Genomic DNA, 6487 nt, shown 5'->3' with positions numbered 1-6487 from the left:
GGATTGGGACTTGTGAGTAGAAACATCATTCCAACTTGTTTGACTTTCCCTTATTTAGTAAGGGATAACTAAACAGAACGACCTTCAATTATCAATTAATCTTGAGAGTACTGCAACAAGAATAGGGCTTCCAACTAATCTACTCTCAGTCAAGGCTTTTATTTAAATTACTTAATTTCCCCAATTTAATTTCCTGTTTATTCAACTCAAACTCTTTCTGAAAATATCTGATTAATAAAATAGCACACCTTTCTACAACTCGTTGGGAGACGACCTGGGATTCATACTCCCAGTATTTTAATTTTAATTTTTGTGACAACCTTTCTAAATTGATAAGCGAATTTCTGGCTGGTTAAGAACTATACTTGCAACGCACAACTTATATCAATTCTTAATTAGCCGATTTCTGCCACGTCAGCAGTCTAAGCAAAAAAATAAATATTATTCAGTAAATCCAAAAAATTACATCGGTTTTTAGGAAAACTTAGCAGAGAAAGAAAAAAATTTTATATAAGAAACTGAATCTTACATCTGTGATGAATCATATCGCGCATCTATCGAGTCGCGGTCATTTTTCTATGTTTAAGCCCGAGCAACTTTTGTTTTTGTAGGATTGTCATTTTTTCTCTTCATTCTTTTTTCTGTTTCTTTTCTTTTTTTTACTTATCTTCTCTATTTCTTCGCTTCTGAAAATTCATACAAAAAGTTTTTATTTAAAATTAGGATGAATCTTAATTTAAAATGAAATGAACCAAAATTTTTAAACGATTGCAACATACAGTCCATGTTCGAAAACAAGTAGAGAAACAAGCAGTCAAGTGAATCTCAGTTGATTTACAAATGAACCAAAATTATTTCAAATTTGAACAAGCAGTGAAAAAGACTCAATCATCATCAAAGATACATTGAATGTATACAACTGACAAATATTAGAGTTATAACTAACTAAACAAGTACACATGAGTAATTTCAACAAATTCAAGTGAAACTAAACTAAATGAACATCAATTATACTAAGAAATTAATCAAAATTATTTAAAGAATAAAAAATTTGGTCAATACTTATCAGCAGCATCAAGTGAACCTCAGTTAATTTACAAATGAATCGAAATTAGTTCAGATTTGAACAAGAAGTAAAAAAGACTCAATTATCAACAAAACACATCGAATGTATACAACTGATAAATATTAGAGCTATAACTAACTAAACAAGCACACATGAACAAGTTCAGCAAATTAAAGAGAAACTAAACCGAATGAACCCCAATTAAACTAAGAAATGAACCGAAATTACTTAAGGAATAAAAAATTTAATCAATACTTATCAGTAGCACCAAGTGAACCTCAATTAACACACAAATCAATCGAAACTAATTTAGATTTGAACAAGTAGTCAAAAAGACTCAATTAATAAACACATAATATATATTTATAATAATAAAATAATTATTTCTGAATCTTTCTCATCTTCGGATTCAATTTCAGTTTTCGAAGATGAATCCGGTGGAACAATCTTCCTTTTTTTGCTTTGTTTCTTTGCTACTCTTTGTGGTTGTTTTCATTTCTTTGGTGGTATTTTCTGTATTTTTTCTTCTTCTCTACAATACATACAAAATATTTTGTTAAAATAATAATATATAACTTTAAATAAATAGATAGTTTTTGATAAGTTATCGTGAGAAGTATACTCATATTCAGAATCACTTTTTTCTTCTGAAGACAAATGTAGGATGACAGGTTTCTTTTTTTTCTTTCTTCTTTTTTTTCCCTTATTTTTCCCTTCTTTTATTCTTTCTCTCCCCTCCCTCAGCTTTGCTCTTTTTACCAGGCCTTAAAACAAAAACTTATTTAGTTAGCACAATAATTGAGAAGCAATTGAACCAAAATTTCAAGGGAAATAATTTTTTTAGTTACCATTTCATTCTTTGCCTCAAAGGCAATTCTGTCGACCAGCCTCCTCCGTGTCTAGTACGTCATCCATGGTGGCCCGCGAGTATCATCTGCTGCTGCATCAGCGAACATCGATTCATGAAAATAGATTATTATTAATACAAAGACGCAGCCATCAATTGAAAGTTTCTCTCCTGCTTTCTGGGCTTTAATCCCTTTGAGCGGGAAGCTGAGCACATGAGACGCCCAATTCTATTCTCGGACTGTCTCCACATGAAGGACATGTGGCTTATGGACTGGAGAGACTGTGCTTATTGTTGTCAGCAACAAAAAATATTTCTGGATGAAGAGGATGAACATCCTCTTGAATTTCAGCAGGTTTTCCTCCCCTTAAACACTCATCTCCATCACAGATTTTGCCAAAGCTGACGCTAAAGTAGCACCTTTGAAGCTGTCAATAATTTCTTTCTACTGTTCATTTCTGGATCCAAATGAACTTAATTAAACTAAGAAATGAACCAAAATTACTTAAGGAATAAAAAATTTGGTCAATACTTATCAGCAGCATCAAGTGAACCTCAGTTAACACTCAAATGAATCAAAATTAGTTCAGATTTGAACAAGTAGTCAAAAAGACTCAATCATCAACAAAAATACATCCAATTCATTAATAATTGAATCAGAGAATTTCGATCTACTAAATGAACGAATTCGATCCACTAAACTCTAAACCAAATTAGTAGAAATGTGAAGGAGAAAACTAAACGTAATGAACAAGTAGTTTTGTTAATACCTTTTGGAATCTTTGCTGTTTTTTCTGTGTTTTTTATTGATGATCTCAAACTTACCACCGGATTTTGCAGTAGTTTTTACCGAGAATTTGAAATATTTTTGAGAGATTTTGAGAGAGATTTCAAATTTCTTTATTGTAGTTTTGAGTAAGAGATATGAACGGTTTTTTATATTAGAGCGCGAAGAAACAGGTAACTTTTTTTAGGGTTTCGGGCGCGTGTACACACTCTTTTAATGAGAGTGCGTGATTTTTGTTGGTGTTTGACCTATTTAATTGAACTTGGATGACAATAAAACTTAGATGTATAGCAAATCTGTAAAAAGAATCTCAATAATAAATTGTTAAACCAATATTTGATTTACATTGAGATCTAATGATAATTCATTTAGTAGATTTATAGATTGAATTTCTAACTTATTCTTTATTATTAATAGTGATCCATAACAAATCAATTATATTTGACAATTAATTTATTTTTAGAAAAATTACTCTAAAAGACCAATTTTGGAAGAATAAAAGGAAGTGGTTGTGATTCCAAACTCTAGCAACCTTGCAGAAGAAGAAGAAGAAGAACTAAGAAACAGCATTCAATGCAAGGTTTTGAGATTAGAGTGATCTTGGAATAACGCTATGCAAATTCAAATACACATACTCAGAGTTCTTCTGTTTATGTATCCTTTAATTGTTATTATTATTTATTTTTTCAGTTAAATTAAGATAGTGATTTTAGAATGTACTATGATTTTAGATCGTTTATCTATATATAAAAGATTAGGGGTGTGCATGGTTCAATTTTTCCATAAACTGAACTGAAACTGCACTAAACCATTTTAAATGGTTTAGAAACTGAACCAAACTGCTTTGTCACATAAGAAACTGGTTTTAAACCAGTTTACAATACAGTGCAACAGTTTAAACCAGTTCATAAAAATAAAACCAGTTTTAATTAAAAAAACCAGTTTAAACTATTCATAAGGTAAAACTAGTTTTAATATATAAAAAAAAATAGTTTTTACATTATGTCTCCCTCCCTCTCTCTCTCTCCCCTCTCTCTCTCTCCTTCTCTCCCTCTTTCCTCTCTCCTCCTCCTCCTTCTCTCTCTCTCTCTCTCTCTCTCTCTCTCTCTCTCTCTCTCTCTCTCTCTCTCTCTCTCTCTCTCTCTCTCTCTCTCTCTCTCTCTCTCTCTCTCTCTCTCTCTCTCTCTCTATTTTCCCTCTCCGCTTCTCTCTTATTCCCCTATTCCTCTCTCTCTTCTCTCCCTCTCTCTCCTTCCTCTCTCTCTCTCTCTCTCCTTCTCTCTCCCCTCCTCTCTCTCTCTCCCTTTTTTCTCTCTCCTTCCCTTCTTTCTCCCCCTCCACTTTATTTCTCTCTCCCTTCTCTCTCTATCCTTCTCTCCCTCTCTCTTCACATGCTCTCTCTCTCCTTCCCCTCATCCTCTCTCTCCTGCTCCCCTCTCTTTCTCTCTTTCTCTCTCTCCCTTTTCTCTCTATCCTTCTCTCCCTCTCTCTCTCTCTCTTTCCCCATGCTCTCTCTCTTTCTCCTTCTCTTTTCCATCTCTCTCCTTTTCTCCCAAAGTCTTTGCTTCTACTATAAACCCTTTATTCTCAAAACCTTTGTCACATATACCACCGCCACGCTCTGTCACAAACACAAATACACTCTCTGTTCTCTCTCTCCTCTTGTCCTTCTCTCCCCTCTCTCTCTCTCCTTTTCCTCTCTTCCCTCCTCTATCTCATCATCTCTTTCTTTCCTCTCTCTCCTCTTCCTTTCTCTCGCTTTAGAGTGAAGAGGCAAAAAGAGAGAGAGAAAAGAAGGAGATAGAGGAGGAGAGAGTAAAAAAAAGAAGAGATGAAGAGAGAGAAAGGAAGGAGGAGAGATAAAGAGAGATGGGAAAAGAGAAGAGGGAGAGAGAGGAGAAGGAAGAGAGAGAAAGAAGGAAGGGGGAGAGAGAGGAACGTGAGAAAGAAAGAGAGAAAAGAAAAAAAAGGAGAGAGAGAGAGAAGGGAGAAGAGAGAGAGAGAGAGGAGGGATGGGAGAGAGAGAGAGAGAGAGAGAGAGAGAGAGAAAGAGAGAGAGAAAGGAAGGGAGGGAGAAAGAGGGAGAGAGAGAGAGAGGATGGAAGGGAGGGAGAGAGAGTGGGAGAGGTGAGAGAGAGAGAAGGTGAGAGAGAGAGAGAAATGGAAAGGAGAGAGAAGGGGGAGAGGAGATAGAGAGAGAGAGAGATGGGAGAGAAAGAGAGGGGGAAGGAGAGAAAGAGAGGGGGAAGGAGAGAGAATGGGAGAGAAGGAAAGGAGAGAGAGGGAAATGGGAGAGAAAGAGAGGGAGAAAGGAGAGAGAAGGAAAGAAAGGAAAGGGAGAGAGAGAAGGGGGAGAGGAAAGGGAGAGAGAGATGAGGGGGAGAAAGAGGGGAAGGAGAGAGAAATGAGAGAGAGAGGAGAGAGAAAGAGAGAAAGAGAGAGAGAGAGAGAGAGAGAGAAGACAGAGAGAAAGAGGGAAAGGAGAGAGAGAAGAGGGAGAGAAGGAGAGAGAGAGAGAGAGAGAGAAGGGAGAGATGAGGGGGAGAAAGAGGAGAGAGAGAAGAAGAGAGAGAAGGAAGGGATAGAGAGAGAGAGGGGAAGGGGGAGAGAGAGAGAAAGAGTATGAAAAAACTAATTTTGGAGTTTGAATAAAACCAGTTTTAATTTGGTTTAAAACTAAACTGAACCATAAAAACTGGTTTTTTAATAAACTGGTTTTCATAAAAACTATGGTTTCAGTTTAGTGTTTTATTTGAAAAAACTGGTTTATTTAAAACAGTTTCAGTTCAGTTTCAATTCAGTTCAGTGAAACCAGTTTTTTTGCACACCCCTATAAAAGATTTATTCCTGTACTATTCTTTTACTGTTGTGTACTTTCTTTTTCGATTAATAATAACTATGACCAATGAATTTACATTAGAATACTGATTCGGGCGAGTTTCATAAAAAATAGATTAAGTGAAAAATAATGGTTAAGATGAGAGATTCAGGATAAGTATACTTGTGAGGAAACACTTTTATTAATGGCGAATAAAGAATACAAGAACTAACGATGAGAAATATAGGTGGAGAACAAGTGTTGAGACCTCCACTAATGTCACAAGAGGATGAATGAACTTTGTTTAAAGTGGACATGGGTTGATTAATGGTTGTCGAGTATTTTGGTGGAACACCCGAATGCCAGTTTTCACTCGTGAAGGGGATGAATGAAATGAAGAACGATGAGAGATATTTGAGGAGAGAAAAAGATGGGTTTTTTAGCTTCTCAGCTTCAGAAGTAAGAAAGGTCTAGAAAAAGGTGAACGTAAAGGTGAAGGTTTAGGTTTTCAGAAAAGAAGCTCTCAGGTGAAGGTGAAGGTGAAGGTAAAGGTAAAGGTAAATGTAAAGATGAAAGGGTTGCTTACAGAGGTGGCTTGAGGTCCTTTTTATAGTGTAAAACCATTATCAAGAGAAAATCTATTGTCCAATGGTTATAGTCTGACATTTGATTTACTGCTTTTTCCAAAATATCTTTAGGTATTCCCGTCACTTTAAGTCTTTTCTACTGTTCAATGGAGGAAGTTGATTCCCACACATTAAACTAAAACTCATGACATATGACATCAGTGAAGGGACATCTAGTTCAGTTTTCTTTCAACTAGATGGCGTTCTCTACACTCTAAATCCAACCAATCCACTTCCACCAATATAGTTTCCACTTAAGAGAAATTCAACTCCTCAAAGTATTCTTTTGGGTTCCATCCTTTTTACCCAATACCTTTAGAAAAAACTTAACTCTTTTTTAACC

The sequence above is a fragment of the Arachis ipaensis genome, chromosome B06 (assembly GCF_000816755.2).
Source record: "Arachis ipaensis cultivar K30076 chromosome B06, Araip1.1, whole genome shotgun sequence".
NCBI lineage: Eukaryota > Viridiplantae > Streptophyta > Magnoliopsida > Fabales > Fabaceae > Arachis > Arachis ipaensis.
The sequence above is the reverse complement of the archived record's forward strand: the minus strand, read 5'-3'. Positions refer to the sequence as shown.